This window comes from Panthera uncia (genome assembly GCF_023721935.1).
Source record: "Panthera uncia isolate 11264 chromosome C1 unlocalized genomic scaffold, Puncia_PCG_1.0 HiC_scaffold_4, whole genome shotgun sequence".
In the NCBI taxonomy this organism is placed as follows: domain Eukaryota; kingdom Metazoa; phylum Chordata; class Mammalia; order Carnivora; family Felidae; genus Panthera; species Panthera uncia.
This window is the reverse complement of record NW_026057585.1, coordinates 71,738,465-71,761,793: the sequence shown is the minus strand read 5'-3', so window position 1 is coordinate 71,761,793 and position 23,329 is coordinate 71,738,465.

Genomic DNA, 23,329 nt, shown 5'->3' with positions numbered 1-23,329 from the left:
ATGCAGAAGAATGAACCTGGACCACTTTCTTACACCATACACAAAAATAAATTCAAAATGGATGGAAGACCTAAATATGAGACCGGAAACCATCAAAATCATAGAGGAGAAAACAGGCAGCAAACTTTCTGACCTTGTCCACAGGAACTTCTTACTAAACATGCCTCCAGAGGCAAGGACAACAAAAGCAAAAATGAACTATTGGGGGTCATGTGGGTGGCTCAGTCAGATAAGCATCTGACTGTTGGTTTTGGTTCAGGTCATGATCTCATGGTTTCGTGAGTTCAAGTCCCACATCAGGCTCTGTGCTGATAGTGTGGGGCCTGCTTGGGGATTCTCTCTCTCTCTCTCCTCTCTCTCCCTCCCTCTTTCTTTGCCCCTCCCCCACTCATGCTGTCTCTCTCTCAAAAATAAATAAATAAACTTTAAAAAATCTTTTTAATGAACTATTGGGACCTCATCAAGATAAAAAGCTTCTGTACAGCAAAGGAAACAATCAACAAAACTAAAAGGCAACTAATGGAATGGGAGAAGGTGTTTGCAAATGATGTATCAGATAAAGGTTAGTATCTGAAATCTATAAAGAACTTATCAAACTCAATACCCAAAAAACAAATAATCCAGTGAAGAAATGGGCAGAAGACATGAATGGACACTTTCCCAAAGAAGACATTCAGATGACTAACAGACACATGAAAAGATGCTCAACATCACTCATCATCAGGGAAATAGAAATCAAAACCACAATGAAATACCACGTCACACCTGTCAAGATGGCTAAAATTAACAACACAGGAAACAACAGATGTCAGCAAGGATGCGGAGAAAGAGGAACACTTTTGTACAGCTGGTGGGAATGCAAACTGGTGCAGCCACTCTGGAAAACAGTATGGAGGTTCCTCAAAAAATTAAAAATAGAACTACCTTGGGGCACCTGGGTGGCTCAGTTGCTTGAGTGTTCAACTTCGGCTCAGGTCATGATCTTGCGGTTTGTGGGTTCAAGCCCCGCGTCAGGCTCTGTGCTGATGTTTCAGAGCCTGGAGCCTCCTGCAGATTCTGAGTCTCCTGCTCTCTCTCTGCCCCTCCTCTGCTTGCTCTCTCTCCCTCTCTGTCAAAATAAACATTTAAAAAAGGGTCACATAATGATGAGTTACAATTTATCCAAGATATATAATAATTCTGAAGCTATGGACACCCAATAAAACTTCAAAAGTTAGAAGTGACCTTGTTACTTCTAGGTGAAAGTTCTAAAAGTCTGTATGTGTTGCTATGTGCTCTCTTTTCCCTCTGCCATAGCAATTAGGACGTCCTAGATAGTGTCTTCTCCATTAGCCTGGGTCCCAGCCTGAGGATGATGATAATACTTTTAGCCAATTCATGATGGACATGGAGCATGAGCAAAAAATAAATCTTTAATAAGTTGTTTTTGACAGCCTTATTGAGCTATAATCGACACACAATGAATTAAACATATTTAAAGTGTCCAGTCTGATCAATTTTGACATAGGCATATACCTAGAGAGCCATCACCACAATCAAGATAATGAACATGAGTTCCAGTCCAAGATGGCTACATAGGAAGACCCTGAACTCACCTCTCCCACAACACACCAAATCTACACCTATTTACAGAGCAATCCCTTCTCAAGGAAGAACTGAGAGCTGACCAAACAGTGTCTGCACAGCAAAGGGTAGAGAGACCACACTGAGAAAGGCAAGAAAGACAGAGACATAGTAACAAAGGGAATCCCCACTCCCAACTACTAGAATCTGAAAGATTCAGCCCTAGAACTGTGCCAAATGGCAGGAGGAGCTGCTGGAACTCTCCAGGTTGTGGGCAGTGAGCTGGATCTGGGTGCCATTGCTGGCCTGCTTGCCCACACCAATCCTGGACCCCTAGGGCACAGAAAAAAAAAAGCTGTGGGTTTAAGATAGTAACTAGAATATAAAAGATCCAGGCTTAGAACATTACCAGGCAGCAGGAGAGCTGCTGGAACTCTCTCTGTGTCGAGTGGTGAGTGCTATGGTTTATCTTCCCCTTCTACCTTGCTGGTGGGGATGGGAGTAGGGTCCAGGCACCTTAGGCAGCCTACCATCTCAGCAAGCACTGGGCCCCTAGTCCACACCAGCCCCAGATGTCCAACCAAGGCAACCCTAGCACAGTGCACACTGGGACACAGGTGTAAAGCACCCTGGAACACTCCAAGCCTGCACCACTTTGGTTCCAAATGACTTGACAGGGCACCCCTGGAGCACAGTGCCCCAGGCCTACACCTGTCTCAGTTCCAACCTCCCTGTCAGGGGCCCCCTGTGCAGAGCATCCTGGGACACCCCCAGTTTGCACCCATTTCAGCTTCAGCTGTCCTCCCAGTGTGCCCACAACGCAGAGGAGCCCTGGGATAGCCTCAGCCTGCACTCACTTCAGTTCTGGCTATCCCACCAGGTTGGCCCCAGCATAGAGTGCTCTGGGACCCCCAACCCACACCAGGCACAGCTCCAGCCAGCCAAAGTCACCAGTCACACACATTCTACATAGGGGATGACCATACATAAGATCATTCCTTTCAGTTAAGGAAGTTGCTGTTCCACCTAATTCATAGAAACAAACACAGAAAGTCAAACAAGATGAAGAGACAGGAATATGTTCCAAACAAAAGAACAAGACAAACCTCAGAAAAAGAATGAAATGAAATGGAGATAAGCAATCTACCTGGTAAAGAGCTGAAGGCAATCGTCATAAAGATGTTCACCAGATTGGAGAGAAGAGTAGAACTTAGTGAGAACTTCAACAAAAAGATAGAAAATATTAAAAAGAACCCATCAGAGTTGAAAGTACAATAACTTAAGACTACATGACAGGGAATCAATGGTAGATGGGAGGTGCAGAAGAACGGGTTAGTGATCTGGAAGATGGTATTGCAGAGCACCCAAGATGAACAGAAAAAAAAAAAAAAAAAGAAAAGAAAGAAAAAAAATGAGGATAGGTTAAGGGAGGTCTTGGACAACATCAAGCCAACAAATGTTCACATTATAGGGGTTCCAGAAAGAGAAGACAGAGAGAATGTGGCAGAAAACTTGTTTGAAGAAAAAATAGCTGAAAACTTCCATAACCCGGGGAAGAAAACAGACATCCAAGATCAGGAAGCACAGAAAATTCCAAACAAGATGAACCCAAGGAGATCCATGCCACCACACATAATAATTAAAATGCCAAAGACTAATAATATTGAAAACCTTTTTATGTGCTTATTTGGCATCCACATCTCATCTTTGGTGAAGTGTCTGTTCAAACATTTCCTTATTTTTTTTTTATTGGGTTGTTTGTTTTCTTTTTCAACTGGAAACTTATGGTCTTTGAAAGATACTGTTAAAGAATGAAAAGATGAGCAGGGGCTGGGGCTGGGATGTGATTAGAAACAGTAGCACAAGGAGATTTTTGTGGCAAAGGAATAGTTCTGTGTCTTGATTGTGGTGGTGGTTACACAAATATGCACATGTGATAAAATAACACATGTCTATACACCTACATCATACTGTTATGTTCCTGGTTTCGATAGTGTGTAATAATAATGTAAGCTATGATTGTGAGGTAGTAGAAAACATATATATTAGTCTCTGCCCCAGTTCTTGGCACAGAACTCCTAAAACTCTTGTAATTCCCTAAGTGATAGGAGCACTAGGAACATCTTTTGTTCTAACATTTGTTCTTTGCCCCTGGTTTCTGACACAGAGTTCCTAAGTCTCTGGGAATTTCTTTGTTCTAGGTGACTCTTGATGGGCCCTTGGATGAGGGCTGGTCACCAAAAAGACCAAGCCATGACTGGAAGCTTGAAATTTTCAGCTCCACCCACCCCCATTTTCTAGAGAGGAGAGAGGGGCTGGAAATGGGCTTAATAATTGATCATGCCTACGTGAGAAAGCCTGTGTAAGAATCCCGATCGTATGGGGTTCAGAGAGCATCCAGGTTGGTGAACATATCCGTATATGCGGGGAAGGGGGTGATGTACCCCTACTCCACGAGGACAGAAGACCCTGTGCTCAGTATTCTCTCAGCCCTTGCCCTATATATCTTTTCTGGCTGTTCATCTGTATCCCTTATCACATCCTTTAATAAACTGGTAAATGTAAGTGTTTCCCTGAGTGTTCTGTTCTGGTAAATAATTTAATCTGAGGGAGAGGAGGTCATGGGAACCTCTGATTTATAGCGAAGTCAGACACAAATTGTGGGTAACTTGGGGACTTATTACTATTTGCAATTGGCATCTAAAGTAGGGGGCAGTCTTGTGGGACTGAACCCCTAACCTGTGGAATGTGCTATCTATAGGTAGATAATGTTAGAATTGAGTTAAATTGTGGGTCACCTCGCTGGTGTCATGAATAATGGCTTCTTGTCGGGAACCCCCCCCCCACATCTGGTGCCAGAAGTGTTGTGGATATGGTGGTGGTATGAGATTAATGGGGAAATGCAGGTTTCCAACTCAGTAACCATTGAGGGAAACTGGGTGAAGCTGATATAAGGTCTCTCTGTACTATCTTTGAAAATACCTGTGAATGTAAAATTATTTCAAAACAAAAAACTAAAAAGCAAAAGACAAACAGACATTCTAAAATAAATGGTGTTTGGATAATTGATTATCCATTAGGGAGAAAGTAAAATTGGATCCCTATCTTACAATATACATAAAGTCAATTCCTAGAGTTTTAAAGACCTTGATACAAACAGAAAATTATTAGAGAACATACAGGACTGACTTTGTGACTACAAGATATTTCTTTCTCTTTTTTTAAAATTTATTTCCAAGTTAGTTAACATACAGTGTAGTGTCGGCTTTAGAAGTAGAAGCCAGTGATTCATCTCATACGTATGACAGTGTTCATCCCGAAAAGTGCCCTCCTTAATGCCTGTCACCCATTTAACCCAGCCCTCCAGCAACCCTCAGTTTGTTTTCTGCATTTAAGAGTCTCTTATGGTTTGCCTCCCTCTCTGTTTTTATCTTATTTTTCCTTCCCTTCCCCTATGTTCATCTACTGAGTTTCTCAAATTACACATATGAGTTAAATCATATGATATGTCTTTCTCTGTCTTATTTCACTTAGCATAATACCCTCCAGTTCCATCCATGTTGTTTCAAATGGCAAGATTTCATTATTTTTCATTGCTGAGTAGTATTCCATTGTGTATATATATATATATATATATATATATATATCCCACATCTTCTTAATCCATTCATCAGTTGATGGACATATGGGCTCTTTCCACAGTTTGGCTATTGTTAATAGAGCTGCTGTAAACATTGTGGTGCATGTGCCCCTTCAAATCAGCATTTTTGAATCCTTTGGATAAATTCCTCATAGTGCAATTTGCTGGGTAGGTCTATTTTTAATTTTTTGAGTAACATCCATAATGTTTTCCAGAGTGGACCAGTTTGTTCCCACCAGCAGTGCAAAAGAGATCTCCTTTCTCTGCATCCTCGCCAACATCTGTTGTTTCCTGTGTTGTTAATTTTAGCCATTCTGACAGGTGTAAGGTGGTATCTCATCATGGTTTTGATTTGTATTTTCCTGATGATGAGTGATGTTGAGCATCTTTTCATGTGCCTGTTAGCCATCTAGATGTCTTCTTTGGAAAAGTGTCTATCAATGTCTTTTGCCCATTTCTTCACTGGATTATTTGTTTTTTGGGTGTTGAGTTTGAAAAGTTCTTTATAGATTTTGGATACTAACCTTTATCTGATATGTCATTTGCAAATATCTTCTCCCATTCTGCCAGTTGCCTTTTAGTTTTGTGGTTTCCCTCGCTATGCTGAAGCTTTTTATCTTGATGAAGTCCCAATAGTTCATTTTTGCTTTTGTTTCTCTTGCCTCCAGAGACACGTTCAGTAAAAAGTTGCTGCAGCCTAGGTCAAAGAGGTTGCTGCCTGTTTTCTCCTCTAGGATTTTGATGGTTTCCTGTCTCACATTTAGGTCTTTCATCCATTTTGAATTTATTTTTGTGTATGGTGTAAGAAAGTGGTCCCGTTTCATTCTTCTGCATGTTGCTGTCCAGTCCTCTCAACACCATTTGCTTAAGAGACTGTCTTTTTTCCATTGGATACCCCTCCCTGCCTTGTCAAAGATTAGTTGGCCGTACATTTGTGGGCCCATTTCTGGATTCTGGATTCTATTCCATCGATCTATGTGTCTGTTTTTGTGCTAACGTCATACTGTCTTGATGATTACAGCTTTGTAGTTCAGGTTAGTCTGGGATTCTGATGCCTCCAGCTTTGTTTTTCTTTTTCAATATTACTTTGGCTATTCGGGGTCTTTTGTGGTTTGATAGGAAAATATTTCTTAATTCGTTCAAAAAAGAAAAAGAAGGGGCACCTGGGTGACTCCGTCGGTTGAGGATCTGACTTCGGCTCAGGTAATGATCTCATAGTTTGTGAGTTCGAGCCCCGTGTCAGGCCTGTGAAGTCTGCTTCAAGATTCTGTGTCTCCCTCTCTCTGCCCCTCCCCTGCTCACACTCTGTCTCTGTCTCTCTCTCTCAAAAATAAATAAACATTAAAAAATTTTTTTAAAAAGAAAAAGAGAATTAACATATTTAACTATATGAACATTAGACATTTATAGTCACATAAAGAGAGTGAAAAGATAAGCTACAAACTGAGAGAATAATTGCAACACATAAAAGTAAGTATAATTTAATATCTACAATATATGTCTATAAACCAACAAGACAACTCAATTAACAAAATGGACGAAGAAATGAACAGTGCTTTCACTCCAGAGAAAGCATAAGTAATCCATAAACATATGAACGAAATGCCAGGTTCACTTGAAATCTGGGATATGTAAGTTGTAATCACAATAAAATCCAATTTCACAACCACCAAATGTAACAGTTGAATAATACCAAATATCAGCTAGAATATATACAGCAGTGGGAGATTTTATATTGTTGCTGACAGTAGTATAAACTGGAAAAGTCCCACTACCTTAAAAAGTTGATCATGCATGTACCCTACAAGCTAGCAATTCTACTAAGTATATATCCTGGGAAAACTTGCATGTGCACACCAAGAGACATGTAGAAAAATGTTTATAGTGGCATTGTCCATAAGAACAAAACAAAACAAACAAAAATAACAAAAGTGACTGTTTTTATGGTTTTGAGATTTACCTATGTCATTACAAGAAGCTGTATTCTTTGATTTTTACTGCTCTCTTGTGTGAATACTACTGTATTAGGGAAATGCTATGACTCGTTTAATCTATTCTCTTCTTATAAAGCACTAAAGCCAGACTGTCTTGCTAAACTTTCAAGGGTACAGATAATTCTTCTCCATATGCATATTATTCCAAAGGGGAGAAATTATCCAACTTATTTTTAAGAGGTTAATGTATTACTGATAACCATTTAAGGGCAGTAGAATGGATAATCTCATTTATAAATATGGATGCAAAAATTCTAATCCAACAGCAAATTTTAACATAAGGCATTACAACCACAGTACAGCTTATTCCAGGAATGTAAGGATTTTTTGAATATTGGAAACCATCTCTGCTTTTGGCTTCCTAACCTAGTCCCACTACTTCTGAGGCAATGGCACGGGCGAGGAGAACCATCCAGGCAGTCAGCCACTACAATTACTCTGGGAGTAATTGGGACCAGGGAGTGAATGTCTGGGGCTCATTCATACAGAAAGGCTAGTAATTCCAACACACAGATAAAACAGATATGCAAGTGCATGATTTACTAACTTACACTGACTAGACTGAAGTCACCAGTAGAAGTGGCTGTTTCATGGATCCAGAACCCAGAAGCTCTCTTGAGTATAAAGGCTCAAGATAATATTTTCTTTCATGACATCACGTGTCTTCTGCACAAATCCCTTGTGCCTCCCCAGACCTTCCCCCCGTGAGGTAGAGCTAACTTCTCTAATTTCCATTTACTTCCTTTGCACATGGTATTATTGCCTCAGTAGATCACTACTTTACAGTCATCAGCGTAATGGATGGATTCAGGTGAGGATCATCAATGATTGCTAGAACCATTGGGTGAAAGATTGCTGCACAATAGGTTATTTAAACAGTTGCAAAGTATAACTCCATAGGTTACTTGATTAACTACAAAGAGATAAAAGGACCCTTAAAATGGAGATCTGACGAACATCACCTGAACCAAATGATCAAACTTACTATCACCAATTAGAGACAAAATGACATTACATGCTTCCTAACATGATGTAACGGGAAGTACACATCACGTATGTAGTATTTTTTTTGCCAAGAATGATTAACCTGAATCTAATAGTGGCGGGAAAGGGACCAAATCCAGATTGTGGGACATTCGAAAAGACAACTTCCCTGGACTCTTCAAAATAGTAGAGTCAAGAAGGACTATCCATATGCACGTGTGCATGTGTACCGCATGTGTATGTGTGTGTGTGTGTGTGTGTGTGTGTGTGTGTGTGTGTGATTCAATATAAAGATGAAAGGATACTAAAAAAGGCTTGAGGGGCACCTGGGTGGCTCATGCAGTTGAGTGACCGGCTCTTGACCTTGGCTCAGGTCATGATCTCACAGTTCGTGGAATTGAGCTCTGCATCGGGCTCTGCACTGACAGTGTGGAGCCTGTGTGGGATTCTGTCTCCCTCTCTCTCTCTGTCCCTCCTCTGCTTATGCTCTCTTTCTCTCTCTCTCAAAAATAAAATAAACAAACAAAAGTAAATAAACAAAAAAAGGCTTGACAACTCAGCGCAATATGGAATCCTTACTTGGAGTTTAGATCAAATAACAAAAATGTTATAAAGGAAACATGGAGGCCAATGGATGAAATTTTAATGTTATTGTATATGAGATATTATATTCATGTTACATTTTTGGATGTGATAGTGGTGTCGCAGATATTTAGAAGAATGTTCACTTTCTTAAAGAGTTACATGCTGAAATACCGAGGCATAAAATGTCTCAATGTCTGGAACTTTCAAATGGTTCAGCAAAAAAGAAAAAATTACATAGATGGATACTTAGATAAGTAAAATGTGGCCAAATGGTGATAGTTGGTGAATCTAGGTGTTGGATAAATTAGGTGTTGGATTAATTCATTATGCTATAATTTTACCTTTCCTGGGGATTATTTTTCAAAATAAAAATTTTGCAGGAAAGTAAAAACAAAAATCTAGAAAATGCACCTAATGTGTTTTACAGAAGCAAGAGCAGCAAAGGATAAGGAAATGCAGTGCATCCATTACTAAAGCTTTAATTCTAATTGGTTAATCACCCACTGTGTTCTTGAAACCCTAACTTTTGTCGTCCCCAAAATGGAAACATTCCTTAATTTCTGCTTGTTTCTCTTCTCTCTCTTCATAAGGTCTGACTGATCTGAACAGTTTCTCCTGAATTTACTGCCTTAGTTTTATTTTTTCTAGTTAACCGTATGTCTTTCTCTCCTCCTGTACATTATGTAAATTCCTGCAGGAGTGCTGACAACACTGACTCCATCTTTGGCTCTCCATCTTGTTCATGCTTGCGCAATGACCTCCCTGGAGGCTAGGCGTTCCAGGCCCCATGGAGGTTAATGTATGCCCTGATCTTCCCTAAGGTGGTGGACAGGAGGCGCCACGTTAGATAACTCGTAAAGATTTTGGGGCGCACAGATGGTGCCACTTTAGATAGCACCGCCTTTTGACCTCACCACAATGCCCCTTGTTCTAGAAGAGCTGTGGGTTAAGATCCAGATTAGGGGGGGAATAGCTGCATGATGTTTGGATTGTCTGTTCTCCTGATTTCCTTGTCAGTAAGTTACCCTGGATAAAACTCTGTATAAACAGTAGGGAGTGGTTTGCATTGTTTTTTCCATCTCCAAGTGCTTTTTCAGTTTAAATACTTAACTGACTCTCCTCCACCTCATAACAATTTCCCTTCCTAATTTCCCCTCCTTTGATCAATGCTGTCCTTTCAACAAATGGAATTCACCTTAATAGACTAAAGGAGGAAAACCATATGAACATTTCCCTTGATGCAAGGAAAACATGCAATAAAATTCAGTGCCTCCTAAAAAATGAGAAAACTTCCTTTTTAAAACAACAAAAAAAGCATCTATAGCAACATCTCTACCAAAACTCATACTCGGAAGTATCATTATGCTTCTAAACTTTAGAAGCATTTCCTTTCACATTGGTAACTAAGCAGGCCAATAAGATGGGGTACTTCTATCACCATTAATGCTCAATATGATAATGGAGGTGCTGACCAATACAATAAGACCAGAAAATGAAGGCAGATGTATAAGGATTGGAAAGGAAGAGATTTAACTGCAGATTATCTCACCATTTGCATAAAAAATAAGAATAACTAACATTTACTGAGCACTTACTATGTGCAGGTTCTGTTCAGTAAGCATTACATGTATAATGCCATTTAATCCTACTTTTTAAAAAACCCTAGGAGGTGGTCACAGTTATTGTCCCCATCTTACAGCTGGTGACACTAGGGCAGAGAAGGTAAGAAATTGACTTAAGACAACTAAGCAGTCTAATCCTAGGGCCTTAAGTTTTAACCACATTCTATATTATAACTTTACTGTCATTGATGCAATTTGCTTCAGCAAAGAGAGGAGTGAGAAGATCTGATGTAAGAAAATTAATGTGTCTTTAGAGCTGGAGGAGAAGGCATAAGAATGGTTCTCAACTCTGCATATTAGAATCACTTGGGAAGCTTTCTGAAAAACCCAAATGCCCATACTGCCCCAGACCGATTACATCGCAATCCTGGAAGAAGGGTGGAAAGGCCTCAGTCTCTAAAGAACAACATAATTAAAAGTGCTCTTAAGAGCACTCAAGAATTCACTCAAATTGTGATAGAAGTTTCCTTTCTTGCAACCTGGGTGAGGTTGCAAACTTCAGTCAGATGAATTACAGAAGAGTGTAATTTGAACCCAGGAGAAGGGAATAGACAAGAAGTCCCCTGTAGTTACGGTGACTATAAGAAGGGGTCACTGCATCCACAGGTGGCTCAGGTAGAATCACCTTGGAAGCCTGCAGAGCTCAGGTCCTGCTTCCCAGTGTTGAATCTCTTGCTGATAATGACCTCACTGTGTTAATAAATTGTCAACCCAATAGCCTCTGCTTGTTTAAGATGTCAACTTCAGCCTTGCTGAGAAGGTAACTATATCAGAGCCATGAACTGTTGAGCTGGTCACCTCAAGGTGGCCTCCCCTAGATGGTAACTCTATCATGGTTGTGAATTGCTGACCCAGTAATGTGATCTCCCTGGAGATGCTAGAACTTCTTTCTTAGTGATTAAGTAGCTTTCAAACCTGAAAAGGCTTAAAGTTAAATATAGTGATGATAGAGGCACCTGGGTGGTTCAGTTGGTTAAGTGCCTGACTGTTGATTTCGGCTCAGGTCATGATCTCACTGTTTTGTGAGTTCAAGCCCTGCTTTGGCTCCCCAGTGACAGGATGGAGCCTGCTTGGAATTCTCCATCTCCCTTTCTGCCCTTCCCCTGCTCACATACCTGTATGTACTCTCTCTCTCTCAAAATAAACATTAAAAAAATAATAAAAATATAGAGATGATAAATCAAATCTATCATATTCATACTTTTGTGTTTAAAATATATGTCTGTGTTGTAATTTTGAATAATAATATAATTCGTCATATTGACGAATCTGGTAGATTAGTCTGTGAGGTGTAAGAAAATGTAATTAAGTTTGGAAATAGTATTGGAATACCTCACAATTAGATCTACTAGATTTGTGTTACATGTACATATATAAAACAAATTTTTGTCAACTACTTGGGAAAGATTTGCTCATTAGGGATGGTAACTAAATGAAAATAGAATATATGAGATCTATAAATTTAGTTCAAAATGCTTAACGGGGGGGCACCTGGCTGGCTCAGTTGGTAGAGCATGTGACTCTTGATCTTGGGGTTGTGGATTTGAGCCCCAAACTGGGTGTAGAGAATATTTAAAAATAAAATCTGTAAAAAAAAAAATGTTAAAGGAATTGCATTTTATAAGTTTTAAAAATGGGATTAATTTTTTTTTTTTTTAATTTTTAACGTTTATTTATTTTTGAGACAGAGAGAGACAGAGCATGAACGCGGGAGGGTCAGAGAGAGGGAGACACAGAATCTGAAACAGGCTCCCGGCTCTGAGCTGTCAGCACAGAGCCCGGCACGGGGCTTGAACTCACTGACCGCGAGATCATGACTTGAGCCGAAGTCCGTCGCTTAACCGACTGCGCCACCCAGGCGCCCCTAATTTTTTAAGAGTTTAGATTTTTCTGCCTGTTACTTGAACAATATTAAAAGATCCCCTTAAACCTAATTAATATTTGTATATAAGTATACAAAACTTACAAATAGAATAGTATAGCTGTAAATTAAACATTTAAAGCTTAAATAAGACCGAAGTTTTGAATTTGTAAATGAATAAACTTAATATTAACATAAAACCAAAGATGCTATAAACAGTCTTTCTGTTCACAAAAATCTGTCCTCAGACATGAAAAAAAAACCACACTGATGCTATTATTATCTGGATTTAACCAGTGAAGAAGCTGAAGCTCAGAAAGGTTAAGACAGCAATCAACTCTATGCATGTCTGGCTCTAAAGCCTGGGCTTTTTTTTTTTTTAATTTTTTAAATTTTTTAAATGTCTATTTTTGAGAGAGAGAGAGAGAGAGAGCAAGTGGGGGAGGGGTAGAGAGAGAGACACACACACACAGAATCCAAAGCAGGCTCCAGGCTCCGAGCTGTCAGCACAGAGCCCGATGCAGGACTCGAACTCACAGACCATGAGATCATTACCTGAGCCTAAGTTGGACGCTTAACCGAGTGAGCCCCCCAGGCACCCCTAAAGCCTGTGCTTCTTAACCAGTTTACATGTGGCTTCCATGACTGATCAACCCCCTAAAAAGTCAGGTGACTTTGGATCAATTAAATAAAATCTTTTGAAGTGACTTAATGTTTGCTTACATGCATTATAGATTGCCTTTATAGCAAAGCAGGCAATTTTAGCTCAAGGAAAGAGAATTTATTGGCTTATATAACTGAAAAGTCCAGCTTCTGACAGGGTTGCTAGAGACTCCAATCCTGCTTCTTTCTGCCCATCTATCTGTATTAGCTCCATTTAGAGACAGGCTTTCTTTCCCCTTTTGGTGCAAGATGACTGGACCTTTCCTCTGGGCTCAAATACAGCTAAAAAACATGTGACTACCTCTCCCAAATGTCCCCCTCAAGGAGTCATTGCATCTCATTAACTCTGGGTAGCTTATGGGTCTATTCACGAACCAATCACTGTGTCTGGGAAATGTGATGCTTTAATTGGCCATGCCTGTGATTGACCCCAGAATTTGAGGTAGAGTCGACTCCATCACAAACACACAGGTTTGAAGTAGGGATTGTGCAGTGTGTGTGGGACAATATCAGATGGACCAACATATGCATTGTGGACATCCCAGAAGGGGGAGAGAAAAAGAAAGGGACAGAGAGAATATCTGAAGACACAATGCTGAAAACTTCTCAAATCTGATGAAAGATATGAATATAAACACCTAAGAAGCTCCATGAACTCCAAGTAAGATGAACTCAAAGAGACTCACGTTGAGACACATTATGATCAAACTTGGAAAAGAAAGACAAAGAGAGAATCATAAAAGCAGCAAGAGAGAAATCATCAAACACAAGGGATCCTCAATAAGATCATAAGCAAATTTCTCATCAGAAACTTTGGAGGCCGGAAGGCAGCGAACCAACATATTCAGTGTTCAAAGAACAAAAACTGCCAGCTAGAATCTATATGTGACAAAAATGTCTTCAAAAGGGAAGGAGAAATTAAGGCATTTTCTGATAAACAAAAGCTGAAGGAATTTGTGGCCACTCGATCTGATCTGCAAGAAATGCTCAAGGGAGTCTGGAGAGGTGAAATTAAAGGACACTAGACAGTGACTTGAAGCTATATACAGAAATAGAAATCTCAATAGAAGTAAATACATGGTAACTACAAAAGCTAGTATTATTGTAACAGTGGTTTGTAACTTTTCTGCACTTGGTGTTTTCTACTTGAGTAAAGGGAATAATATTTTAAAGGAAAAAAAACCCCTCATTATTGGTTTAAAACGTGTTATGTGTTATCATAACTTTGGTTTATAACTCCAAATTTGGTTTTTGACATAATTTAAGAGACTAATTAATTTAATTTTTTTTAATGTTTGTTTCTGAGAGAGAGAGAGAGAGACAGAGTGTGAGTGGGGGAGGGGCAGAGAGAGGGAGAGGGAGACACAGAATGTGAAGAGGCTCCAGGCTCTGAGCTGTCAGCACAGAGCCTGATGCGGGGCTTGAACTCACCAACTGCGAGATCATGACCTGAGCTGAAGTCAGACGCTTAACCAACTGAGCTACCCAGGTGCCCCAGGAAACTAATGAATTTAAAAGAATTATTAGTTTATGTTTTGAGGCACACGATGTATAAAGATGTAGTTTTGCAGCATCAACAACCAAAAGGGTGGGGACAGAACTGAAAAGGAATAGGTTTTGTTTTGTTTTGTTTTTTAAGAATGTGTATTTATTTACTTTGAGAGACAGAGAGCTTGAGCAGGGGAGGGGCAGAGAGGGAGGGAGAGAGAGAATCCCAAGCAGGCTCTGCACTGTCAGCACAGAGCCTGATACAGGGCTCAAACTCACAAAGCATGAGGTCATGACCTGAGCCAAAATCAAGAGTTGGACACTTACCCAACTGAGCCACCCCGGCTCCCCAAGGAACAGATTTTTTGTATCTTATTGAAGTTAAACTCTTATAAATTCAAATTAGAGTGGTATAACTTTAGGATGTTAAGTGCAATCCCCATGTAATCACAAAGAAAACAGCCACAGAAAAATCACAAACAAAAGGAAAAGAGAAAGGAATTTAAACATTTTACTACAAAACAAAAACAAAAACAAAACAAAAAACTAAACACAAAAGAAGATAGTAATGCAGAAAACATGAGACAAAAAAAGCTATGGGGTATATAGAAAATAAATAGCAAAATGACACAAGTAAATCCGTCTTTATTAGTAATTACATGTAAATGGGTTAAATTCTCCAATCAAAAGACAGACTGGCAGGATGGATCCAACTAGATGCTGTCTACCAAAGACTCACTTTATTTATTTATTTTTTTGGGGGGGGGTTATTTATTGGGGCACCTGGGTGGCTCAGTTGGTTAAGCAACGGGGTCTTGATTTCGGTTCAGGTCATGATCTCACAGTTTGTGAGATTGAGCCCCGGGGCAGGGTCTGTGCTGACAGCACAAAGCCTGTTTGGGATTCTCCCTTTCTCTCTCTCTCTCTCTCTCTCTCTCTCTCTCTCTCTGCCCCACCCCCACTCACTTCCAGGAGCTCTTTCTCTCTGTCTCTCTCTCAAAATAAATAAATAAACATTTTATTAAGTTTATTTATTTTGAGAGAGAGACAGAGAGCATGCACATACATGCATGAGTAGGGGAAGGGACAGAGAGAGATAGAGAAAGAGAGAGAGAAAATCCTAAGCAGGCTCTACACTGTCAGCACAGAGTCCGGTGCAGGGCTCAATCTCACAACATATGAGATCATGACCTGATCCGAAATCAAGAGCTGGATGCTTAGCTGACTGAGCCACCCAGGTGCTCCCAAAGACTCACTTTAGATCCAAAGACAGATAGATTGAAAGTGAAAAGATACAAGTATGTAGTCCATACAAATAGTAACCAAAGGGGAGTAAAGATAGCTCTCCTAATATTAGCAAAATAGACTTTAAAACAAAAAAGTTTACAGATTACTAGGGGCATGAGCAGGAGGTAAGCATGTTAGAAAAAGCAGGCCATAGAGTACAGAGCCTTAAATGACAGGTTGGGTATTCTTTCTGCAATGTGCAGTCAACAAGGCTATCCAGGAGTAAGGACTGATAATCCCAGATCTGAGTGAGAAGAACTGAAACAGTGAAGAGTATGGAGGAAGTGAACTTGGTTGAGGAGGTATTTCAGTTTACTCAGAGAACAATAAATGTTTTCCCATAAATGACTTGGCTTGAAATATCCCTTATTGAGCTAGCCTCTGAAGATACATCCTAAAGAGTCAGATGTGATTTTTGAAAGTATAAAATGAAAGACTAAAGCCTGCCTGAGCTCCAGCACCTATCACCCAAAGAATAAAAGAACAATTTTATAGATTTTTGGCCCAGTTGCTTTGGATCTATGTGGTTTTTAACAAATCCAGCATAAGTTGGCTATATAATAATAGTTATTATAGTAACCATTTAATGAACACTTGCTGTGACAAGGTACTGTAAGTCTCTTCTCATCCAATACTCACAATGACCCTGTGATGATATACGTTCAGTTATTCTCTTTTCATACTTGAAAAAACTGAGTCTAAGAGCAGCCACAGAATCAATATGCAGCATTACTTAAAGTTCTGTGCTTCCTATTTCAAAATCATGTTCTCAGCCACCACACTTCACATACATAAGCAGTTGCACTTGGCGAACAGCATATGGCACTGCCCCCGGGATTATGGGCTCACAAAAGAACTGCTTGACTTTTCTTTTTTAATGTTTTATTTATTTTTGAGGGGGGGGGAGGGGTAGAGAGAGAAGGGGACAAAAGATCTGAAACGGTGAGCCCATGTGGGGCTTGAACTCATGAACGGAGAGATCATGACCTGAGCCAAAGTTGGATGCTCAACTGACTGAGCCACCCAAGAGACCCAAGAACTGCTTGACTTCTTTAGGCCTCAATTTGTTCAGCAATAAATGGAAATAAAAAATGCTTCTTTATTGAGCAGGGTGATGGAAGATAAGACCAGTTTTTCCTCTTGACTGGATTTTAGAGGAAGCAGATGGAAATAGGAGGCCAGTTAAGAGGGTGTAGTTACACTGGCACCCAACTGCAGTCATCTCATCTAGACAATGGGCATAATAATAGTAATATCTACCCCCTAGGGGGTTATAAAGATCCAATGTATTAATAGAGGTCATAGATTTAGAACAGTGCTTGAGAAATAGTACTCATTATCTAGACTCCAGCTGCTATTGGTATTAAAGATAGAAACTAGGCCACCAGGGATCCTTGTGGCTGTAAATATATGTAACCTCCAAGCAGACAGAGAAGCCCACACTCACTTTGGCTGCCTCTCAGTTGGCATTTAGCTTGGAGGATTAGCTAGCTATAATCTTGGCTAATAGAAAGAGGAACACAAAGACATGACATGGATGGAGACAGAAAGTGTTGAAAACCTAGTTTCTATTTTTTATCATTTCTCTGGTCAAGCACTACATGAGGAACATACCACTGGGTCTTGTCTAATCCTCACAGATCTCCAAAGTCAGTATTCTTACCTGTGTCCTTTGTCTTAGCTTCCAACTCCCACCTCTGTAAAAAGACAATAAAAAGTGATGAGGAGTTGTGTCTGGGCAATATGCCCCATGAGCCTGTACTCCTAGCCCCTATCTTCATATTTCTTGAGGATCTGCCACTAAGAACCAGATGTCAAGGCCAGGTGTCAACAAAGCTATGGTGTGGGGGGACTGGGACACACTGTAGATTACATCACAATCTGCACTAAAGCATGTGGAAATAAATGATAAGCTCCAAATACTTTGATATGCCTTGTTTAAAATTAGAGTTTAAACCCTAGGCTACAAGTATCAATGATACTTCCTGAGAAACTTTGAGGGCAGCCTATTGACACAAGCACTTTTGAAATACAAAACACTAAAAGACCTTCTATCCTCTGCTTAGAAAGAAAGGGGGGTGGGGGCGGCGCCTGGGTGGCTCAGTTGGTTAAGCATCTGACTCTTGATTTTGGCTTAGATCATGATCTTGTGATTTGTGAGTTCTAGCCCCATGTCAGGCTCTATAAGTCTGCTTGGGATCCTTTCTCTTCTCCTCCCCAACTTGTGCACATGCGCACGCTCTGTCTCTCAAAATAAATAAATAAAGCTTAAGAAAGAAAGGAAGGAAGGAAGAAAGAGGAAGGGAGGGAGGGAGGAGGGAGGAAGGAAGGAAGGAAGAGGAGAGGTAAGAGAATATTTACCTATAAGTTTTTATAAAGTTTAATTAAATCTATCCTTATTCTTTATACTTATTTCTACCAGAGACAGCAATTGAATTCTGAAGCCTCCTTACTAGGAAAGGCAATGAAATTCTTGTAACGGTCAGAGGTTTGTTTTCATAATTATCTTTCATGGGTTTTTGTAACCCTACAACTCTATTTTTATTATAGAAAACTACATATGTAGAAATGTGGAGAATTAATTGTATTGGTCCCCTCAGAGTTGTAAAATATGCCACAGGAGTTTGGATTTGCTCACCAACCCTGTGATAACTAACATGCTGACCATAACCACTGATCATAAATAACAGAAAATATAAAAATTGTGAAGTCTCTTCTTACATTTAAAAACAAAACAAAAAAGTTTTCATATGGTCTAAAGGCCCTGTGTGATATAAACACCCTTTAACATTTCTGACCTCTTCTCCTTGTTACCCTGGTCCCAGTTGCCCCAGCCTCCTTGCTAGTCCTCCAACACATGAGCATGGTCTCACCTTTGCACCTTAGAGCTTACTGTACCCTTGACTGACAAGGTTTTTTCCTCTCAGACATGTGTATGATTTGCTTCCTCGCTTCACTTCAGTCTGTACTGAAATATTGCTCCCTCAGGGAAGACTTCAGGTTATCTCGTCTAAAACTGACCTATCTGCACATGCCCTCACAATCCATCAGCCTCTCTCCTAGATTGCCTTTTACCCCACAACACAAATCACCATCTGATACATTTTTATTGATTGCTCACACTCCTGCCCCCCGCCCCCCATTCCAGCCCCAGAATGTAAGCTCCTTGAAAGACTATTTTTCTTATCCCCAGCACTGGAATAATGCCGGACACCCAGTAGTTGGCCAGTAAATGAATGAAGCAAAATGAAAGAAAAAATCTGAGTCCCAAGACAGGAAACAGCTTGCACTGGGAATCCATCACCACGTGGTTTACGAGATGCTGACCGTCAGAGCCAGAGATGACCTTGAGAATGGAAGAGACCCCTGGGAAATCACAGAAATCTCAGGGGTAAGTACCAGACTTTCTGAATAGAGTGGAAGGGAGAATATGGACTAATTCTAACTGATGCCAGCTTTATACATATCTTATTTCATGTTAATATCACTACAGGCGAGGAAACTGAAGATCAGAAAAGGGAACTGATTTCTCCAGGGTTATTCCACCAAGTAACATGTTCTTTCCAAGACACCACACAGCTTAAGAAAAAGCTTGGCAAAGAGTGTATGCTCAGTTAAGTAACAGTTGAAGGAATGAATGGATGCTTTGTAGAGAAAGTGACAGTTAAACGGCCTTATAGAGAGAGCAAAGGCAGACCAGGAGAAAGAAGGAGAATGAACAAAAAGTTTGGGTTAGGTGAGGAGCTGTCCAGGGAACACTGAGCACATCATTGTGGCTGGATCCTAGAGTGCTGAAGGAGTGTGTTGGGAGATAAGGGCTCCAAAGACCAGAATGTGAAAGATCTTCACTACTAAGTTAAGGAATTTGGGCTTTATCATGAGATAGTGGGGAGCATTAAACCCTAGGATAATGTAGTCAGACACTGCTTTAGGAAGGTCATTCTGGGATGCCAATGACAGGGTAACCAAACAGATTTGTTGTAATAGTCCCAGTGAAGGATTATCTCCAAAGCAATCTATTCTCTCTGAACCCCTGAGAGGTTGAGGTTAAAACCTGCCCCAAGTGTTCACACAACAGCCACTAGTTGGCAGCAGTGTCCCAAGGAGCAGCTTCTCCCGGGGCTGTGATGGGATAAACCACCTGGTGGACAACAGGAGTAGGTGGGAAGGCCATCTGCGTGGAGGGAACCCAAAGCCCCTAAGGCAAGGAGTATGTAAAGGTCAAAGGACAGAGTAATCAATGCCTAGAGGATGGTTCAGGTGAGGTGGTGGGGAGGGGGCAGTGGTGAAAGATGAGGCTGCGTGTGAGTGCTAGAAACTGATCCTGAATGGTCTTGAATTTCTGGACTAAGGAAGCTGGGCATTATCCAAAGGGAATTGAGGACCCAGGGAAGGTTTTAAGTAGGAGAGAGACATGACCAGATGTGCATTGTATAAAGATTTGCAAGGGTGCCTGGCTGGCTCAGTCAGTAGAGCGTGAAACTCTTGATCTTGGGGTTGTGAGTTCAAGCCCCACATTGGGTGTAGAGATTACTTAAAAATAAAATCAGAAAAGAGAAAGAAAGAAAGATATAGATAGATAGATAGATAGATAGATAGATGATAGATAGATTTGAGAATAAGGGAAGGCAGAAAGCAGAGAGAACAGTGAGGAAGTGCTTCAGTGATCCCTGGCGAGAGATGAGTGGCCCGCAGCCTGCAATAAACAGAATGGGTCAGATCTGTAGGTGATTTAGGAAATCAAAATCATAGGATGAGAAAGGGGGCACTAAACATACTGAACATTCTTTCCCCCTTATACATACGGTGAATTGTTGGATTTTCTGCCTAAAACTGCCCTGGAAAAAAATCAGATTGTGGAACATGACTGAATCTAAATTCTAGTTCATTTGGTCACCTGACCAAATTGTGTGGTGAGATCTGAGGCCAAAGGAATGGCTCAGCAGTTGCCTCCCCAGTCTGGTGTTGGGACAGCCAACTCCCATGTAGTTGATGGAGGAAATACACGATGCTGCGGGGTCCAGCGGGTAACCTGATCCAGGTGTCCAGGGAGAGGAGGCTTTTGAGCAGAGGATATCCGACGAAGGAGCTCACAAACTGTCAGCGAACTTAGCTAAGCCCTGGAAAAGAAGGTGGCCGGGAGCACTCTCGTTACCTATTTACTCCTTTTCGTCAGAATGTGTAGCCGTCCCCTTATGGGCGATAGGAATCCCAGGTGGCCTAGGTTCTCCAGGTGCCGGCGCTAAGGTTCAGCGCAAAGGCACCTCCCAGAAGGCAGACTTACAAGACGCTACAGGATCGCCGCCGGAGAAGCCAGGCTGTGATTGGTGGTGGCCTGGGGCCCGCCTCCCCGCCAGCCAACAGTGCGGCCTGATTGGCGGAGGTACCGCGTAGCCCCACCCCTCCCGCGAGGCGACCAAGGGAGTGACCGCCAGACCAGGTCCTGGAGCACCGCTGGTGGGGTCTGGGGAGGACAGCCTGTCGCCCCGGCCGTGGTGGACGCCAGGAGAAAAGGCGTCGAGGGAACGGAAGCTGTGCCTCCCACAGCATTGTGGGCCACGGCTGGGGCGGGACTGGGCTCCGGGCGCCTGCGCGCACTGCGCACTTTGGGAAATGGCCGGCACCAGGCACACAGGGGCAACCTAGTGCGGGCAGGGAACCAGGGAGGGGGTTCTCGGGCCTTTTCACACCCGGGTCTGGAGCCCTGGGCCGGGGCGGGGCTGGGGTGCTGTGGGCTGTGCCCCGCTTCGGAGCCCGGGGATCGTGGGCGCCAAGGAGCGGCGCGGTCTCTGCACGCCATGGTCTTTGCATCCTCGAGCTTCGGCCCTGGGTACGCCCCTTCCGCCCCAACCCAGCCCTGGTCTGTTAACTTGCATCCAGCGCAGCAGCCGCCGAGTGCCGCCATGAGCTTTTAAGAGCCTGGATGAAACTCACTCCTGGCATTCTGGGCCCCTAACTCTTCTCTTTACACTGCCCCTTAGGGTGCCTCCTCGAAGTTTACAAAGATATCTTGCTTTCAGCGTTAGATTTTTGGAGAGACACAAGGCTTTCTCCATCCCACGCAACCTCTCACGTGGCCTCAACCCTTCGCGCTTTAAGCCTTCAGGCTCAGGCAGGGCATTACTCTGAATCGCACCCCTCATTTGTGAGATGGGGATGGATAGATAACGCCTCAGATTCTTTGTAACTAATAACATACATAGACACTTCCATTTACTAAGTTCCATTTCCCTTCTCACTCCCTCCTCTTGGTGCCAAGGAAATTTTATAGTTTTGCCTGACTGCAGTTATAAAGGCTTCTACCGGCAGATTCCCCTGATTTTCTCCTCTGAGTCTCTAGGGACAAATACCCTTAGTGCTTTATTTCATCAACTATTTTCCAAGCGCCTGCTGTGTGCCAAGCCTGCCTTTAGTGCTTAAGACACAGATGAACCAAATTTGACTTTCTATGACATTGATACAAGGGGAAAATTAGGAGTTGTAGATAAAGGGTGCAAGAGTACAGTGCCATAGGAAAGGAACAGAGGAGGCCCTTGAAATTCCTGGGTGGGAAAGGGGGTGAGAAGTCTTTTGAGAGGCCCCAGTAGCATGTAAGCTGGATCAGAGGGGTCATTTCCTAGTTTAAAGGTTGGAGGAAATCAGCTATGGGGTAGGGGTTGTGTAGTGTAACTGTTAAAAGTAGGGGTTCTAGCATGATTTACTTGGAGGTTTCAGGCACATAACCTCTGAGCCTTTCAAAGGCAGATATGGTACCTATCTCACATTCAAGATAATGTGTATCAAGGCCTGAGCATCAAGGTTAGCACATAGCTGTCATTTTTTGAATACCAACTATCATGTGAAGGAAAATAGGAATGTCTTGGATGCCAAGATATTTAGATTTTCTCTGGGGAATAGGGATTAGACAGATTTTTAAGCAATGGAGGGTCTCCCATCCAAGTACTAACCAGGTCCGACCCTGCTTAGCTTCTGGAGATCAGAGGAGCTCAGATGCCTTCAAGGTAGTATGACCCTAGACTAAGCAATAGTGGGTGTTCAGTCCTTGGAAGGGACTGGGTTTCAAGTCACAAAGTTCAAAGTCACTATAGCCATTATTTCGCTCCCATTCCATCTCATTCTCCCTACCCTTAACGCACAAGTATTTCAAAACCATGTTTCTAAAAACCAGCCATTTATATCTGTTTAGGTAAGTTACAGAGGAAGTAAGGTGGTGTATTTACAAGTTGGTTTGTCCAGATAGACTATAACTTAGTGTCTGTATTTAATATTGACAACCAAAAAATATATATAAATATCTTCCATCTATACACAGCAGGGCAGGAGTGTCCATGTCTTCTTGAGCAGTGAGTTCTCAGTCTCCTACGGCCCTCCTCTCATGGTGATCGTCTGGCCCTCAGTGCAAAGGAGACTAGAAGCTGGCAGCCCAGTCTGGCCCTTCCTCTCTCCTCCCTGCACTCCAGTGCTCCCAACTGGTCTCAGGCAAGGCAAGATTACTTTGAGTGGTTGGGCAGGAAGGGATGGGTATGGGCGAACCCTAGTGGAGCCTAACCATTAGGGTAGGGAGATCCAGGCCTCAGAAGAGAGCGGCCACAGCTACCTCTTGGGGTAGAAGCCTCATAGTTCGTTGTTTGATTAGTATGTC